The sequence below is a fragment of the Rhipicephalus microplus genome, chromosome 5 (genome assembly GCF_043290135.1).
Source record: "Rhipicephalus microplus isolate Deutch F79 chromosome 5, USDA_Rmic, whole genome shotgun sequence".
Lineage (NCBI taxonomy): Eukaryota > Metazoa > Arthropoda > Arachnida > Ixodida > Ixodidae > Rhipicephalus > Rhipicephalus microplus.
Genome location: NC_134704.1, coordinates 201,487,415 through 201,505,878, shown reverse-complemented (window position 1 = coordinate 201,505,878; position 18,464 = coordinate 201,487,415). Strand labels below are relative to the sequence as shown.

The window sequence follows — 18,464 nt, the reverse complement described above, 5'->3', positions numbered from 1 at the left end:
ACACTCACGGCTTTTAGTAGCGTGTGACACCCATATGCTAGCTTGGAGCATGTCTTTTCTATATGCGATTTCTAGTTCATGTCCGAGTCAAACATGACCCCTAAGTACTTAAACGAGGCTACTGGCTGTAGCAGTGCCGCATCTAAAACCAAGTTGAAACCTGCAAAGTCGAGTTCTTTTTTCCTAGAGTGAAAGACCATGTATTTAGTTTTCTCTGTGTTGATATTTAGGTGGTTTCGTTTAAACCATACTTGTACTCTCTGTAACTCTTCGTTAATTTTACCTTCGATGTCTCTTAAGCTGTCACCAGCAAAGATTATTGTCGTATCGTCTGCGTACATTAAAGCTTCCGAATATAGTAGGATGGAGGGAAAATTGTTAACGTACAGGGAAAAAAAGTGGGTCCAATAACTGAACCTTGTGGTACCCCAGAGACTATTGATTGAGTAGAGGACTCGACGCCATTCATCACTACTCGTTGTTGTCGGTCGGATTGGTATGATTTAGGAAGCTGGTGAATTTCGCCTCGAAAACCGTAGTCATGAAGCTTCCTTAACATGGTGTTGTGGTTGGCGGAATGAAAAGCTTTTCTTATGTCTAAGAAAACGACGACAGCTATCTAACAGTTGTTCAAGGCTTTGTTAACTTGTTAGGTTAATACCAATACTGCAGTAGATAGATGTAGATCTGTGTGCTCGAAAACCATGCTGGTTTGAGCAAATTAAATTATGTTTGGATGCAAATGATTTTATCTCCGGTGATCGAATTTTTTCAAACATTGTATTATTAAACTTAACACAGGTATTGGTCTGTTTTGAGGCACTTGATCGGTCCCCATCTTTGTATACAGGGAGGACTTTTCCCAACTTAAGCTCGTTTGGGTATATACCACAGTCCTGCCTGTGTTGAAACATGTGCAGCAAATGGTCTGCCAGAATGGTTATGTTATTTTTTATTATTTTAACTGTACTAGCATCGATCCCAGCCGCTTTATTGGCGTCTAGTTTTTTTTTACTATTGGCATGATATGGGACATTTCTATCTCAAATATGGCAAAACTATCAGAAACTGGTCTTATGGGACACGTGTGATCTGTAGTGTCAGGAAACTGAGCAGCCAAAGCATGCCCGACGTCTGCGAAATACTTGTTAAAGCGATCCACCGTGTCTTGAGTTATACCCTCAGGCAGTCAAGGCCAACTGCGGATTTTGCTATTTCCCAAATTCTCTTGGTGTCAATTGCCTCCAGCCTCTTCGATAAGCTTAGCATAGTATTCTTTTTTTCGTTTCCTCATTAGGGTGACTGACTTATTCCTATAGCATTTGAATTGATTCAAAGTAATAGGCATTGGCTCTTTACCGCTTCCACTTGTGATACCAACTGTCTTTTTGTTTCAGTATTTCTAGAATACTAGGTGTCGTCCAAGGGCAGAGTGGCTTGGCGTACTTACTACTAGTTGTGGTGGTGCATTGTGACACAGCATTTTTGAGAGAGCATATGAAAAAACTGTATTCTATATTTAAATCCACGTCATACATAGCGCAATAATCAATTTGACCTATTTTGTATCGTAGTACCTTGTAGTCAATCTTTGTAGTTAATTTTCCCCTAGAAGGTTTCGTATTGAGAGACTCAGTTGTAAGGGTAACAAAAATAGGCAAGTGATCGGCAATCGGAACAGAAACCACACCAGCATGCACATCATTGCCAACGTTGCAGAGGGCGTCATCAATAAGAGTACATGACGTGTCAGGGATAAGCGTTGGCTCATTTATGACATTACACAAGTTAAAAGATTTCAAGAGGAGCGTGTACTCATTCGAGGTATCGGATAACAGGTCAATATTAAAGTGTCCAACAACTACAACATTAATGTAGTGCATGCAGAAAACTCTCATAAGACAGACTCAAATTCCTTCAGGGACGCTTTATCGAAGAACCGGGCGGGCGGTATACAACGCCAATAACTGGCCCTCTTACAATTCTCATAAACAGAGATTCTATAATTGCGTTGGTAACGGATGCATCAAGCAAGGCAATTCACGAATTATTGTCCCGTATAAACAAAGCAACACCACCTCCTCACGCACGCGAGTTGCGTGGCTGTGATAGTAGCCTGAGTTCCTGCATACTCATTGTTTCATCAGCCTTGAACCATGTTTCACTCAAAGCAGTAATATTGAAACCAAAGTCTAACCGTGCTATATAGGTGACCAGATTGTTTGAATGCCTGCGTAAACTTCGAACATTAGAACATTGCAGTAAAAAACCAAGAACTGATTACATTGCCATTTTTTCGTATATGAAGGATTAAGTATATTTATACATACAGAACTTTGCTGAACTCGAACACCTATGCAATCTTGGCAAGGTCACCTTCAGCTTGATATGTTCAACCACCGAGTTCTCAGCTATTCTCATTAGAATCCGGCCCTGAGATACCAATGCAAACTTCCACTTTTTCTCCTTTCACCTCTCGAGCTTTTCTGAACAGAATCTTATTTTCTAGGCTGAGATGCTCATTGACATAGATGGGATGATTATGCTCTAAAAAAAGGTGACTCGTGTTTAGCCTCGTCTTCCTTGCTGCAGTCAGAAATTTGTGTCGGGATGTCCTGGTTGCAAATTTTACCACAACATTTGGTTTATCTTTATCTCTGGATGGGACACGATGCGCAACATCAATGTCTCCATCGGACATATCGATTCCCAAACAGGTGGCCATTTAAACCACTGTCGCCATTAGATTTTCATCTGCGGTACGTAGAAGCCCTATGATTTCCACGTTCATGTTCCTTGCGTGCTGCTTAAGTTCATTAATCTCCTTTTTTGGCATCAGTCAGTTGTCTAGCCATCTCTTGGTTTTGTTTCACAATATCTTTGTTTTGAGTCCTCACCTCTGTTAGTTGCCTTCGAAAGTTCGCAACATCTTTCTTAAACTCTTCAAAGGCCGTATTCATGAATTCGACAGATTCACGCATTTTCTCGACCTCAACTTTAATTTCTGAGTTTGAGTCTTCAATCTTACCAACCTGAGCTATGATATGAACTGCAAAGGCATCAAGCTTAGTGGCCAATTCACTGATGACTTTGACAACCTTTTTGACACTAGTAGGAGCCTTCTCAGAAAGCGCCTTCGCTGCGTCATTAATACGAGCAATAGGTGCACCTGCCATATAGCTGAGAGAGCCAAGCTACAGCTCTGGAGAAACTTACCTCAAAACAATGCAACACTTCACAAAAGACACACGACACGATCACCTATGGCAGCGGCAGCATCGGCACTTGACGGTAGGGAACAAAAGGTGCACACCAACCTGAAAAACACACGAGCGCTGTTAGCCTGCGTCCGTGAGCCGCCGCCGCCGCTGCCAAAGTGAGCAGCTCCACGCCAAACAACCACCGAAGATAAGATTTGGGAACTGCGTCCGCTGTCAACAGATGGCGGGAGCAGCACTGACGTCCGTGCGTGGGAAAGACTATGCTTTCACTTCCAGAAATGGGCTGTTTCACACCAAAGGACGTAGTCAGACCGTCGATGCACGCCAGCCGGTAATTGCAGTCGGGCCTGAATCCAAGGCAGCACGACAAGTCTTCCCTTGGAACGTCCAAATGCTGGTCGCCAACTGAAAAACAGACGAGTGCTGTTAGCCTGCGTCCGTGAGCCGCCGCCGCCCTCGCTGCCAAAGTGAGCAGCTCTAACCCCGCCAACCACCGAAGGCAAGATTTGAGAACTGCATCCGCTGTTCACAGATGGCGGGAGCAGAACTGACGTCCATGCGCGGGAATGACTATGCTTTGACTTCCAGATATGGGCTGTGTCGCGCCAAAGGACGTCGTCAGACCGTCGATGCACGCCAGCCGGTAATTGCAGTCGGGCCTGAATCCAAGGCAGCACGACAAGTCTTCCCTTGGAACGTTGAAATGCTGGTCGCCAACTGAAAAACAGATGAGCGCTGTTAGCCTGCGTCCGTGAACCGCCGCCGCCACTGCCAATGCAAAATATTGAATGCGTAAAGTCGATGCGCCAAAACATTCACGGGTTTTATTAGCGTGTGACACCCATATGCCTTAGAAAAGATTTCCCTTTTTTTCAACGTCATCTGTCGGTTCACCCGGCTGCTTAGCATGTCTGTGTTCCCTCGAGGTTTTCTGATGTTTTGCTATGGCTCTAACTTTCTCATTCCACCAACTCTTGGGTTTGTGTCTTCTTTTCTGAAGGGACGTGTTACGTGCCTTAGCAAACTCTAGCTCAAACAGTCTAATTAGATTCGTGTATGTTAACACTGTTTTATTATCTTCAGTAATTACATTCTCAATTTCTTTAAATCTATTTCTATTTGCCTTTCTTGATAAAAATGCTCCTGTAGTTGCTCATCTTGTCTCCTTCCCAACTTCTCTGTTCTTCCAAAACTCAGCTTGATATGTCTGCGATCACTACCGAGACTTCTGGCGCCACCTTCATTTATATGCATTCCCCTGAGCTTATCATACACTCTAGGGCATAAGGGTGTTAAAAGGGTGTGTGGTTCGTCCTTTGGGGACTAATGGGTGTTACGACTGTTATCATTATTGAAGTTTTTCTGCCTTTGTGAACGGGACTAAAATGTTTCGACGAATTCCAAGCAAAGGTGTGCCGTCAAGACGGATTAATTTTCTCTCGGCAAAACCTGATTGATATGTGGGGTTTAACGTCCCGAAACCACCATTTGATTATGAGAGACGCGCTCTCGGCAAAACCTGAACTAGGGGTTCGGCACTGGTTCGCGCAGAGGAAACGCACGAGCCAAGAGAGGCCACTGTGAGCTCGACTCAAGGAAGGTCATTGTGTTTGCTGCGAGCAAGGCTTTCGAGGCAGACAAGGAGGCAGCTGGGCCATTTCCCAGGTCACCGAGGATCTGGAAATCTCGGAACCAGCATGGTATTTGCAGTTCAGGCTGCAAGCTAAAGCCAAATTGGTTGTGGCTGCATCTTGCGAGGTCAAGCGGAGCCCCGGGATATGTGCAGCTAAGCCACAGCTTCTAGCAAACAAACAGGAATGGAATGTGGGGGTGAAGAAAGGGATAATGCGCTATGTGCTGCAGCCCTTGCAGGAGCCCGCCTCGACGACGGGGGATTAGTCGACCACTCCCCCTTCCCCCTTTCTCCATAGGATAGGCTGAATGGGCTGGCATATTTTGACGATATGCGGGCCCACGACTACATTGTCCTACCCAAACAGTCAGGCAAATTTGACACGTGTACTGGCAGTAGCTTTTTCAAACCTCACCCAGCTTCCAGAAGAATCTTCGAAGCCAATGTCATCGGGCGTGCGCGAAACTTGGTGACGTGCGTTTGACACGTGTACTAGCAGCCGGTTTTTTGAACCTCACCCAGCTGCCAGTAGAACCTTGAAAATCAAAGTCATCGGACGTGCGCGAAACTTGGTGACGTATGCGAAAACGTCGGAGCAGTGCTTTGGTGACTATATTTGGGCATCGTGTGGACTGTGCCCTCTCCGCATGCATTGTGTGGTGTCTTTCCTCTCCTTGGTGGGTGAAGCACCTAGACCATGGAGCGCCCTATTGGCGGAAGCCGTGGACAATGTGCCCAGGGTTGGCAACGAGGTGCTATATAAGCCGAAGTCTTTCGTGTATTTCAATCTCAAAAGTTCTACTGTTCAACAGCTCTCATGTACAGTTCTGATCACTTGATCACCTCCTTTCTAATTCTCAGTTACTAACCATGTAAACAAATTGTTGTAGTTTCTACGAGCGCCTCAACTGACTTGTTCGACGATGGGTCCTAGGATGGGGGCTCGCTACCAAACTGAGACCCGCAGGACCCGGAGTCGCAACATGCGGCTGCCACTTTCATTAATCCCTTTAAGGACTAACCCTTTAAGGATTAATTCCTTCAAGGACTAACAGTTAGCCACTCAAGGTACAAACATTTAGTTCTTACATTTACACCTTAGTGAGTAACCGTTAGTCCCACAGTTCACCCCAAAGAACTAACATTTAGTCTTCCCAATTGCACCTTATAGAGCAACTGTTAATCCCCACATTTACACCTTACCGGGCAAGCGTTAGTCCTCACAGTTGCACCTTGCTGGACGAACGGTTGACACACTCAAATACACCAATCGGATGAACTTTTGGTCCCCAGTTCAAACATTGTTTTTTGTTTATTTTCCGCCAGGCCTAATACATTTTCGCCTGTTTTTCTGCGCAGTGGGCAACAAATTCCACAGAAAAGAACACGCGAAAATGTAGTTAGTCACCGATGTTTAACTGCTTAAACAGTCACGGCAACAACAAAAGACAAAAGTGAGACATCGAAATCTTTTATTTCTCTACATACACATGAAGTTTCCCCATTCTTTTAAGTGAATTCATGGTAAAGTGTACAAGTCCAGTCTCGTTGCCAGATCTTGTTCACTCCTTGGGGAGCTCCTCCGAAGAAAGCAATAGACGACAGGCATTGCAGACGCCAGCGCACGCAGCCTTCTGCCTTTTGTGTTCCCACGGGTTCACGTACAATAATATAGTAAAAATACTTAGGCACACATCACAGAAGATGAAGATGCACGCATATGACAAGTACGTGCACGTTAATATAAAAACAAGCGTTAAAATATGACACGCAAATAACTTTACTTTCACATTTCGCACAGTCCTTCTCAAGCTGCTCTGACGAAAGAGATGGATGACGGGCATCGTAGACGCCAGCGCACAGTCGTCAGCACGGTGTGTGCCCACGGCTGCACCATAAGTATGTAGAATAGTGAGTCACGCGTGAAAGAGGATGAATACAAATGCATATGAGAAATACATCCAACGTGAAATGAAAACATATGTGAGATATGACATGCTAGTAATTTTACCGTGATGTCACGCATCGTCAAAGACTCATTTTGATCCCCGTAGTGCAATAGTACGAGCAGCGGCCACAGTCACAACTCCGCGAACCACCGTGCCGCTAACAAGTCGGCGAGTCCTAAGCGAGCGACATCGTTCAGCTCGAGCAAGCGAACGCGAGACCAAACATAGCGCTGAACGCTGAGTGTCTGCCGCCAGCGAACTTCGAACAGGAGGGCCAGCGTACGCGCCACCGCCGCAACGAACAGCGCCGAGCTGATTTGGAGCTAGCGGCGAAGAAATCGACGGTAATGCGTCCTTTTGCACAAACTCGAGTGATTGCAGCGCGCGCACAAACGCGATTCCGCCGCCACGGCAACGGACTCCGCCGAGCTGCTCGCGACCGACAGACGGGGAAGCCGACTGTAATGGCGACGAATTTTCAGTGAGTTCCGACGCTAGCGAAAGCCCCGCTAGCCCGTGCTGGTACACTTACAGCGCGCGACATACTACAACCAAGCTCTTTACGAGAACGCGCGACGTGTTTTCGACGACTCCCAACACAGCGACAAGGTCCGGGAGGCCGACGTCAATGGCGGCCGATTGCCAGGTGGTCGCAAAGCACAGGCGAACTGCAGACGCCGAAGCTGACCTCCGCGATGCATTTCGTGCGTGCGATATACAACACGACCTAGCCCAATCCGCCAAGCGCGATCCGCATTGCACATGAGACAAGTAGAGTAAAATAAAGAATGATAACCTACTTGCCTTGGAATCCAGCGAGATATACAGCGTGGCGTGGTGACGTGTCGATGCTTGCTCCAGACTTTATGGGTGCAGCGAAACGCTAAAGCAGCAGCCCACGCTCATCCTGGCGTACACACAAGCACCACGTCGTAATTCTTAGAATGTCGAATCCTGGCGGTCGTGGTCGAGCACTCAGAGCGCCACGCTAAGCAACCGCCGCCGGCAAAATACGGGAAAAGACTGAGCCAGCAGAGGAGGATAAGTACGTGTTCTGCGGAAGAGGGTCGGTCGCCTTGGCAAAGCTTTCCGCGCCGCCTGAAATGCCCGGGCGGTTCAACCTTGGTTTTCCGCGGTTTTCCGCGGTTAAAGTATGAAACACAAATAACTTTACCTTCACATGTCGCACAGTCCTTCTGAAGCTGCTCTGACGAAAGAGATGGATGTCAGGCATCACAGATTGTCAACGCACACAGTCTTCATCACAGTGTGTGCCGACGGCTGCACAATAAGTATGTAAAATAGTAAGTCACATGTGACAGAGGTTGATTACAAATGCATATGAGAAATACGTGCAAGGTGTAATGAAAACATACGTGAGATATGACATGCTAGTAACTTAACCGTGATGTCACACATCGTCCAAGACTCACTTTAATCCCTGTAGCGCATCAGCTTAGGAGCGACCGCCCCAGCCACGACTCCGCGAACCACCGTGCCGCTAACAAGTCAGCGAGTCGTAAGCGAGCGACGTCGTTCGGCTCGAGCAAGTGAACGCGAGACCAAGCACGGCACTGCACGCGGAGTGTCTGCCGCCAGCGTACTTCGAACAGGAAAGGGAGCGTACGCTTGGCCGCCGCCACGAACAGCGCCGAGTTGGTTTGGGGCTAGCGCCGAAGAAATCGACGGTAATGCGGCCCTTTTCCACAAACTTGAGCGAGTGCAGCGTGCAAACGCGAGTCCGCCGCCACGACCAATGGACGGCGCCGAGCTGCTTGCGACCGACTGATGGGAAAGCCAACTGTAATGGCGTCCAATTTCCAGTGAGTTACGACGCTAGCGAAAGCCCCACCAGCCCGTTCTAGTGCACTTAAAGCGCGCGACATACTACAACCAAGCTCTTTACGAGAACCCGCAACGTGTTTTCGACGACTCCCAACACAGCGATGAGGACTCAGCCGGATGTCGTCAGCCCGGAGCTCATCGCGGCGGCGAATACAGGTGAGCACTTGATGAGCGAGCGTGCGGGAGGCCGACGGCAATGGCGGCCGATTTTTAGGCTGTCGCAGAGCATAGGCGAACTGCAGACGCCGAAGCTGACCACGATGCGTTTCGTGCGTGCGATATACAACACGACTGAACTCGTTGCCGGCAAGCGCAATCCGTATCGCACACGCGACAAGTAGAGTAGAATAAAGAATGATAACCTACTTGCCTTAGAATCCAGCGCTGTTTTCTGTCCTGAGTCGGACTGAAGTATATATCCGATAGGCCTATTGTGCTCTCGGCCGCCAGATTGGCCTTCCCAACTGTTGCTGTCGTGTGTTGGTCGTGACTATCTTGAAGCCAGAGTTATACAGCGCGGCGTGGTGTCGTGTCGATACTTGCTCCAGTTTTCATGGGTGCAGCGAAACGCCACAGCAGCAGCCCACGCTGATCCAAGCGTACACACAAGCGCCACGTCGTAATTTTTAGATCGTCGAATCCACGCGGCCGTGGTCGAGCACTCCGAGCGTGACGTAACACGCCAACCGTCGCCGGCAAAATACGGAGAAAGACTGAGCCAGCAGAGGAGGAGAAGGGAGGAGGAGGGGTGGGCACCTTGGCAAAGCTTTTCACGCTGCCTGCAATCCGCGGGTGGTTCATCCCTTTGGCGCGTGTGGTTTCGCGCGGCATGCTTCCCTCTGTGGTTGCTCCTCAACTTTCTATTCGTTAATCGCGCGCGCCTATTGGGCTCCGTTACGCCTTTTTTGGGTAATTTTGCCTTAGAGTGTACATCCTATGTGACATCAGTGCGTAATATATCGTCGACTGTGGCCTTCCTACCTCCCATGCTATTTGCCCTTCACACTTCTCGGTACTGTTGCAAATTATCAAATCGTGCCTTTCACACATATCCATGATCATTTTGTCTGTTGGGTTGGTATACACATCTATATCTTCTATGTGTGCATTCACATGTCCTAGTATAGCTTTCTCGCACTCTCCTCCTTACTCCTTATTGTCCTTTGATATACACTCTACCATTGCCTGGTTTTCCTCTCTGGCAATTGCTACCGTCCACAAGCACACCAAACCAGGGAGTGTCATTTGCTCTGCCACTTTGCCTTTTAGTCATAAATGTACCTTGCACTCCTGCTTGACCTTTTGCCAGTCTGTACTTTTATGAATGAATGCGCCAATACCACCCCCCTTTCTGCTGCCTTCTGTTCTATTACAATATTCCCACGCGTAGTCCGGATTGTTCGGAGGTTGTTCCATGTCCCTGAAATGTGTTTCTACAAAACCGTATACCATCGGCCTCTCTTCCCTTAGCTGTTCTTCAATCTCTTCCCACTTCAACCTGTTCCTACCACCCTGCATGTTAATATACCGTATGTCTGAATTGGCTCGGTGCTCGTGGCTACGTCTATTTATTCCCCGGACTCTACCTATCTTAGACATTGGTGCCACTTTGGAATCGTATCTGTCCATAACACCTGTCAAAGAGTCTCCCTGGTTGTTTTCCTCGTTACTAGCTATCCTGCACCCCGAAGGGCTCGCTTGCCCCCCAAAAAAGCTACTGCGTGTCCTGCAAAACGCCAACCCACCTCATGGCCTAGCCGCCCATCGAAGTGAATTCTGTCTCGTTGAAAACCGCCCGACCTGTACACATTTCTGTTTATTCCCACCACCTCAAAGCCTTTCTCTCGACTCATCCGTCATATTTCTTGGTTTGCGTTGACAACTGCTCTTTGCAGGTTGCCATCACGCACCGGTACCTCCGGTATTGTGCATATCACTACCTGTACCCTAGGAGAAGTGGCGCGCATGTCATCTATGCCTTTCGCTAGTGGATGGATGGATGGATGGATGGATGTGGCTGTACCCTTTAGATCGGCCGGCGGCTAACGCCACCTAGCCATAATACTTAGTGAACTAACCATTACATTTATCTTTTTTTTCCTTTAAATAATGAAGTTGAGGATTGGTACTTCGCAGTGAAGGGTTTAATTTTCACTCATGCCTTGACTTTAGCCACCAATCAGATAACCTCCTTCTAGTTAAGTCTACCCGCTTAAAGTCTATTTTGCCCTCGCTGTCCCTAAATCCCAGTGCTTTGAAAAACTCTGCGCCATCATCCTGAACTATAGGGTGAAGCCCTTTACAGAACATTATCAAGTGTTCGGCAGTTTCTTCTTCCTCTCCACACGCACTGCATACTGTGTCGACCCCTTCGTATTTGGCCCGATATGTCTTGGTTCGCAGTACTCCCGTCCTGGCCTCAAACAGTAGAGAACTACCCCGAGTATTATCATAGATCCTTTCCTTGGCAATTTCCTGCTTAAAAGTTCGATGGATCTCTAGTGCGGACTTCTTAATCATGCCCATTCTCCACATGTCAGTCTCCGTTTCCTTCACTTTTTTCTTAACCGATAGTTCTTTTTGGTTTGGCCACCTGCTGTTTTCTAAGTATTTACCAGTCAACTTCCTGGTTCGCTTCCTCCATTTTGTATCGACATTCTTCATGTACAAGTAACTGAAAACCTTCCTAGCCCAACGCTCTTCCCCCATTTCTCTCAATCGCTTCTCAAATTTTATCTTGCTGCTAGCTTCCCTGTCCTCAAATGATGTCCATCCCATATCACCTTGTACTCCCTGATTTGGTGTATTCCCGTGAGCTCCTAAAGCAAGCCTACCTATTCCACGTTGCTTAATTTCTAATCTTGCTTGAACTTCTGATCTCATGCACAAGACCGCATGCTGAACGTCAGCCCAGGAACCATGACCCCTTTCCATATTCCTCTCACAACATCATACCTATTGTAATTCCACAGTGCCCTATTTTTCATGACTGCTGCACTCCTGTTACCTTTAGTCGTCACGTATATTTCGTGTTCCCTCAGATACTCGGTCCCATTGCTTATCCATACGCCCAGATATTTGTATTTATCTGTTATCTCTAGCGTCACCTCCTGTATTCTAAGCTCACTACCTTCGTTGTCATTGAAAATCATGACTGCTGATGTTTCCCTACTGAATCTAAAATCTAACCTATCTCCCTCATTACCGCAGATGTCCATCAATCTCTGCAAATCTTCCTTGTTGTTGGCCATTAGCACTATATCATCTGCGTACATTAATGCTGGTAGTGCCTGATCAATAAGTTTTCCTTGTTTCACTAAAGAGAGGTTGAAGCCCAGTCCACTTCCCTCTAATTTTGCCTCTAATCCTTCTAGGTACATCATGAATAATAAGGGTGACAGGGGGCACCCCTGCCTAAGCCCCCGTTTTACCTCTGCAGGCTTGGATACCTGTTTTTCCAGTGTAAGCGGGAGAGCACGCCACCTAGCGGATACATCACCAAGGTGCCACAAGGGTTCTCATACATGCCGCTTGGCGGTAATCACACTTCGAGTATTCCAGGCACTGTAGCGGCGTCTCGAGCCCACACTTTCGGATTTTCTTAAGAAGGGCATAGCCAGCGAACGGACGAGAATAGAGTGTTCTAGTATATGGGGTGTGTCCAAACCACCGGCTTCCGCGTGAATCTTTTGCGGTGAACTTCCGCGCCACGCCGCTGCTGTGCCGGGTCCATGGGCTTTCCGCGCTAAGAAGCACGTGGAAAGCGAGGGGCGTCTGCTACACGCTGTAGTTATTGCGCTGTATTTGTGCACTGAGCACTTGAAGTATGCTCAACTTTAATTATGAGGTGTGGAATGGAGCTCGCCAATCGTTAACAGTTGTTTTGTGCCTGGGGCAGCAAAGAAATGCGAAAACTGATTTTTGAAACGGCATCAACGTGGTCATGTTCTGGTGTCAGAGTTTGAGTGTGCTAATTTAGTAGCTGTGCGGACGAAAAAACGCATATCGTGAAAGGGAAGAACAAAAACAACCTGAATCACTTGGGCAAGCTAGTAATAACATGATCCACATAAAAAACAGCACCAATAACGAGGGACAAGAAAAGAAGGAGACAGACAGTGGCACTGTCACTCTTGTTCAGACAGTGGCATTGTCACGCTTGTTCAGGAGACAGACAGCAGTACCGCTGCCTGTCTCCTTCTTTTCTTGTCCCTCGTTATTGGCGCTGTTTTTGATGTCAATCATGTCGTACGAACTCGCCCTAGCAACCACGTTAGCTAGTAATAACACCATGCGTGTAACAAATACGAGTAAGGCATAAAGTAAATTACTTTTTTCAGTCAGCTGAAATAATTGCGTTCAGTGACCGCTTGGCTCACCATTATGGGTTTTTCAGTCATGGTTGCCGGTGGTTCACAGCCGTACACGCATGCTCTATTAAATACCTTGCTAGCCTTGGTTTTTCAAAAACAGAGAAGAATTAGAAGAGAACATGGCCATGCCACCGCAATATCTTTTAACTTATTTCGTTTTTGACCTAGCGAACAGCAACAAAGTTTGCTGTCGAGTTTTGTTTTCAATTCGAACATTCCATAGAAGACCTGTGCCAGATTCACATTTTAGTTCATTTCTACACAACAAATACGCACTATAGATATGTGCCTTAAATGTATCCTCACAATGGTAAATTGAAGACACAAGCAGCACTTTCGCTGTACAAATTGACTTACTGTAACAAAATACGTCTAGCAACTACAGATGTAACGATGTTCAGTCACATTAGGAAATTATTGAAATAAGTATTTCCCACATGCCCTTGCCTGAGAAAATTGTTCCTTGCAATAACATATATTTTAAACAGGTATAACGATTCTGTATGTTTCGTTGTGATCTAGCGTCGGGATTGTTCCTATATAGAGGTATCACATCAGCATAAAACTTTCGAATCAGGTAGAACATGAATAGAATATTCCCTTGTTATTATTCATCCGTTTTTATAACTACAACTATTTATTTATTGATAGCGATGTATATATTTACGAAGCCTGAAACATCGAGTGTATCAAATAAATCCCGGAAACTACTTGCACGTTGAAATTCGCCAAGTGTTGCACTTTTCTAGCACACTGCGAAAGCCGCGTCAGTGATTTGCGCCCCACGTACGCTTGTTTTCTGACGTTCGCTCGTAACACCAATTTTATTTATTTGGTTTGTCTTGTTTCTTTGCGTACCTAATATTTTTTGTTCAAATATTACGAATGCGTTCTGTTCTTCCAAGTCTAAGGGTAAGTTGTAAGCGAGATAGATGATGACCATGTTTCCATCATCCAGTAGAGATAAATCAGACCACACGACATATTTTAGGATGAAAGCCTTTGATTCTGCCTGAAAAACACAAATTGACCGTTGGCGTCGGCGTCCCACCTGGGCGGAGACAGCACGTACGAGGATAGGCGTGCTCACACGGTTACACGGTTCCCCGTCAGGGGGTGAAGATTCATCGCAGCGTACCTCCATACCTATTATATGTCAACGTTTGAGCTGACTTTGAGCCCGCCACCCACATGTCTCAGCATTCCCTTCATATATTGTCAATATATGCGGGTGATCACTTTGCGCCCTTCTCCCCCCTCTTAAGAGACTAGGGAGGCGCCCCCCCCCCCTCTGCGAGCATGCCTGTGCGTTGAGTGATTAACAAATTATCACGTGATGACTTCATCGTGACCTCAACCGTGCCAGAATTTGGGACGGCAACACCGTCTTTATGATCACCCAAACAATCACGGACGCAGTGCAAAACAAAGTGAGGTGCAGAAGCTTGAATTAAATTACTTAGGAACCTACAGGTAGTGCAAAACTACGTTCACTGCAGAAAGCTGTCTGGGTAGGTGGGGGAGGGAATATATTTATCGACTGAAGGAAAACAACGTGTATTGCCCATTGAGCAGTATAAGGCGTGAGCACAATTAGGACCTTGCAAGTTGTTATTGGTAAAGGTGCCGTAAAAGGTAAACATGTCCAGTGATTGATCTCGTGAACGATTAGTGATGTTATTCATACTATGTTGCTGAACATAAACCAATGAACGACACACGAGAGTCACGCCAAGTACCTTCTTCTTCTTTTTTTAACACCGCGCCCACACCGACGGGCGCATATCACTTCGTATTAGCTATTAAAGACTTTAAACTATCCAAAAAAACAGGATAGGGCAGGATGAAGTCTTAGAAAAGAAATCTAACGCACAAAATTACAGAGGTTCCAAACACACAAGCATGAGCTAGCTACTTCAAGAAACCCTTCTTGCAGTTTGTTAGGCTGAGGTCAACATATCCTCGTAAAAATTAAAGTGAAATTCTGCCACGGGGTTTCTCAATAACCCAGTGAAAATTCATGGGATGTCAATCCAACAATATTATATGACACAGTTACCATGGTGCATTTGGCACCTATAGCATGTTTTCATACCAATATTGTTCTTTTAGGTCTTTTACACACACTTATAACGCGCATTGTCACTTCATAAGGATTGAGCCGTAAAAGCAAAAAGGAGATAACAAATGAAAATCTCCACTGTTTCCATTACCACGTATCAGTTATCCGATAATACGAGTTATAGCCGTGGTGAAGTGTATATGCAGATTAAGCAACGCTATATATTTCACCCGGAAATCATTCTTTTTTTATTTTTCTACACGCCGCGCTACCAGATGTACCCACTCGCAGATGATCGCGTTAAATGCATTTTTACCTTCAGTAAAATGTCATATCATAAAATTTCATCGACAACCGGTTGCTGCATGTAGGCCCGTGTACTAAGATTTGGGTGCACGTTAAAGAACCCCAGGTGGTCAAAATTTCTGGAGCCCTCCACTACGGCGTCTCTCATAATCATATCGTGGTTTTAGGACGTTAAACCCCACAAATCAATCAATCAACCGGTTGCTGCAACTGGCCCACAACAAATACCATTGTTTTCACACAGGATGCATTGCGTTATGCACACTGCACACAACACGCACAATATTCCTAGTTTCACCGTCCGTAAAGACGAACCAACATTGACGATTTCACTGTTCCTCGCACAAGCCGCCATGAGTGTTCACTTCTCCGAGCTAGCCAGCCAGTCAGCGTGGCAAATTTTTCATCACGCATTTTACAACACACCTAGATGTTTTCTGACACACCACATCAATGTTTCCCCTGTGAGATGAAGATTAAGCGTTAAAAAAGAAAAAAAATTTGCCCCAAGCACCGAGCGACTGCACCCAACTCAGCCACTGGCGGGAGTATTTTGTTAACCTTGCATGTTCACTGGAGAGGTCACGCTGGGGCGTACCCCAGTAGAGGTCAATTGACGTGGTGCTTTAGACACTCCTTCATATTCTAGGCACTCTAGTCAAGAGTGAGGCGTGAGTGGATGGGAGAGTAGAGAAGTGGGAGGAGAAAGAGCAAATGGCGAAAGCTTAGGTGAAGCACTGCACTTATCTTCTCCTACACCCTCTCGCACCACATGCTCCACTTTTTAGGAGAGCGGATAAATGCGCACGCTCGTAGCTGCTACTACGGAACAGAGAGCGAGCGCGGAGAGATACCATCTGCCGCTGCACGGACACCGCCAGGGACAATGACGATTACCCTACATAGCCTGACTAAATAATGCATTCGCATTTAAAAACCCTACAAGCGAAAGTCCAATGGCGTCTGTTCCACCATATTCTACATTGTGAAAGTGACGCTAAAGGGAAAGAGAGAGAGAAAATACTTTATTGAACGCTACGGGCCGGCAATTTGGTCTCGGTGGCTTTATGTGGCGGCTCGTAGCCCCTGGACTCGGACGGCGTCCTTAGCCTGCCAGACGACCCAGAGTTGGTCATTCAGTTCTGGGCTTTAGAGGGCCGCCTCCCAGCAGCGGCGACGCCGACAAAGAAGGTCCCCCGCTACTCTTGCAGCCGGGACGGCAGCAGGAACGAGTGAGCTCGAGGCTGCCTGTGATTTGGTATTGACGGCCGCTATAGGCGCATCGCGATTGGTGGCGTTTTTACGAGTGTCGTCGTCGGCAAATTCCCAGGGCATGTGGGTCAGCGTTGCTCTGTGCCCGCACGCTTTACACATATCGGTGGGTATATGTTCAGGTAGAGGTGGCGTAGAACGACAGGGTTAGGGTAGGAATGGGCTTGGAGTAAGCGAAAGCTTACGGCATCGCACCTGTTTAACTTACTGTGCGGTGGCGGCAACCCACGCCTTTCGAGCCTATAGTGTCGGGTGATGTCACAGAACATTCTAAGATGACTATGCCATTACCATTCGGAATCTTGTGGCTGCGTGCCAATAAGAATGTCTTGATCCAGCAGATGCATCACCCCGCTCTCGGAGCCAGAGGCGGCGGCCACGTAGTGGGCCGCTGCTCGGCGAGTGAGATCTCGAGCCGGGGCGCGGCAGCCTCCTTCCCCGCGAGCGGAATGCTGGTGTGTGCCAGGGTCCATAGGAGAATACCGTTGGAATTTGGGGTTATGAGCACGACGTCGAGTCGCCATCTCCGCATATTTGAAGGATGCATGCCACTTCCCGCGAGACAAGGCCTCGCGCCAAACTGCAGGCTGCCACCTGCGAGTAGCTTATCACAATGTCTGCATGGGGCACTGCGGCGAGTGCTAAAGCTATCGCAGCGTCTTCGGCCGCCTCCGAGTGCCCCATCGTCACACCATTTGCGAGGAATTTGTCCTGATGGCCAACGACCACAGTTGCGTGGGCTTTTCTCCCGTTACCTTATCTCGCGGCGTCTACGGATACCACGGCCGTACTGTTACCAAACTTCTTTTGAAGCTGTCTAGCGTGCTCGTTACGCCATCAGACGTGGTGCGTCGGGTGCATATTTCTAGGAATCGGCAGAACGATCAAGTGGTCGCGGACTGAGACAGGGACCTCCACATTTTCTTCTTGCTGGGCGTGATATCTGATGCCCAGCGACTCAAGGATGTGTTGACCCATCTTTGGTTTTGTTAAGCGTTTGTATTGCGCAACTTCATGGGCCTCAATTAACTCGTCGAGTGAGTCGTGAGGTCCTAGCTCTAGAAAACTTTCGGTGCTTGCGTTGATCGGGAGGCCGATCGCTCTCTGAAAAGACTTTCGTATCATGCAGTTCTTTTTCGTATCATTTTGTTCTTTTTCTGAGCCTATCCACTTGAGGTGAAGGGCAACGTATGTTATTCGGCTTATCGCGTAGGCCTGCACGAGACGGATCACGTAGTGTTCGCGCAGACCATTACGTCTATTCGAGATACGACGAAAGAGTCTGATTGAGTCATCTACTGAACGACGGAGATGGTGCACCATCATGGCCATTTGCCTGTATGTGTGAACCCGGAATCCAAATACTGTCTACGTATGGTAAGGGAGAGCCGTCTGCCAACAGAATGCGTATTTCAAAAGATTCCGCTTCTTCGCCACGTGCGGTTTTGTGGCCTCTACTTCTGGGAGTGTAGATGAAAAGTTCAGACTTGGTTGATGAGCACTCAAGGCCAGTTCTTTGCAAGTACTCCTGAACTTTGTCTACTCCCGCCTGGAGCGTTCTTTTGACGTGACCGTCACAACCCCCTCCGGGAACCCAGATGGTGAGGTCCTACGCGTATATACTGTGATACAGTCCGGGCATTTACATTATTTCTCTGGTAGCTCAATTAGCACTAAATTAAAAAGCAATGGTGATATTATGGAGCCTTGCGGCGTGCCCGTCGAACCCATCTAAAATCTTGTCACTCTTGGTCGGCAATGACCACACGTTTGCGCCTGCTTGCAAGGAAATTGCGTATGTAA

General features: G+C 47.2%; 1 protein-coding gene and 1 long non-coding RNA gene across 11 annotated transcripts in view; one reads left to right on the top strand and one right to left on the bottom strand.

Annotated features, from left to right (window-relative positions):
• LOC142818094 (uncharacterized) overlaps positions 1 to 3,357 on the bottom strand; it is a 159,335-nt gene extending 155,978 nt beyond the window's left edge. Inside the window, exon 1 of the long non-coding RNA XR_012895558.1 lies at positions 3,217 to 3,357. This is a non-coding gene — a long non-coding RNA (uncharacterized LOC142818094). The remainder of the gene's footprint in view (positions 1 to 3,216) is intronic.
• LOC119173563 (sphingomyelin phosphodiesterase) overlaps positions 1 to 18,464 on the top strand; it is a 1,093,949-nt gene that overhangs the window by 423,898 nt on the left and 651,587 nt on the right. The gene's annotated exons all lie outside the window — the stretch shown is intronic.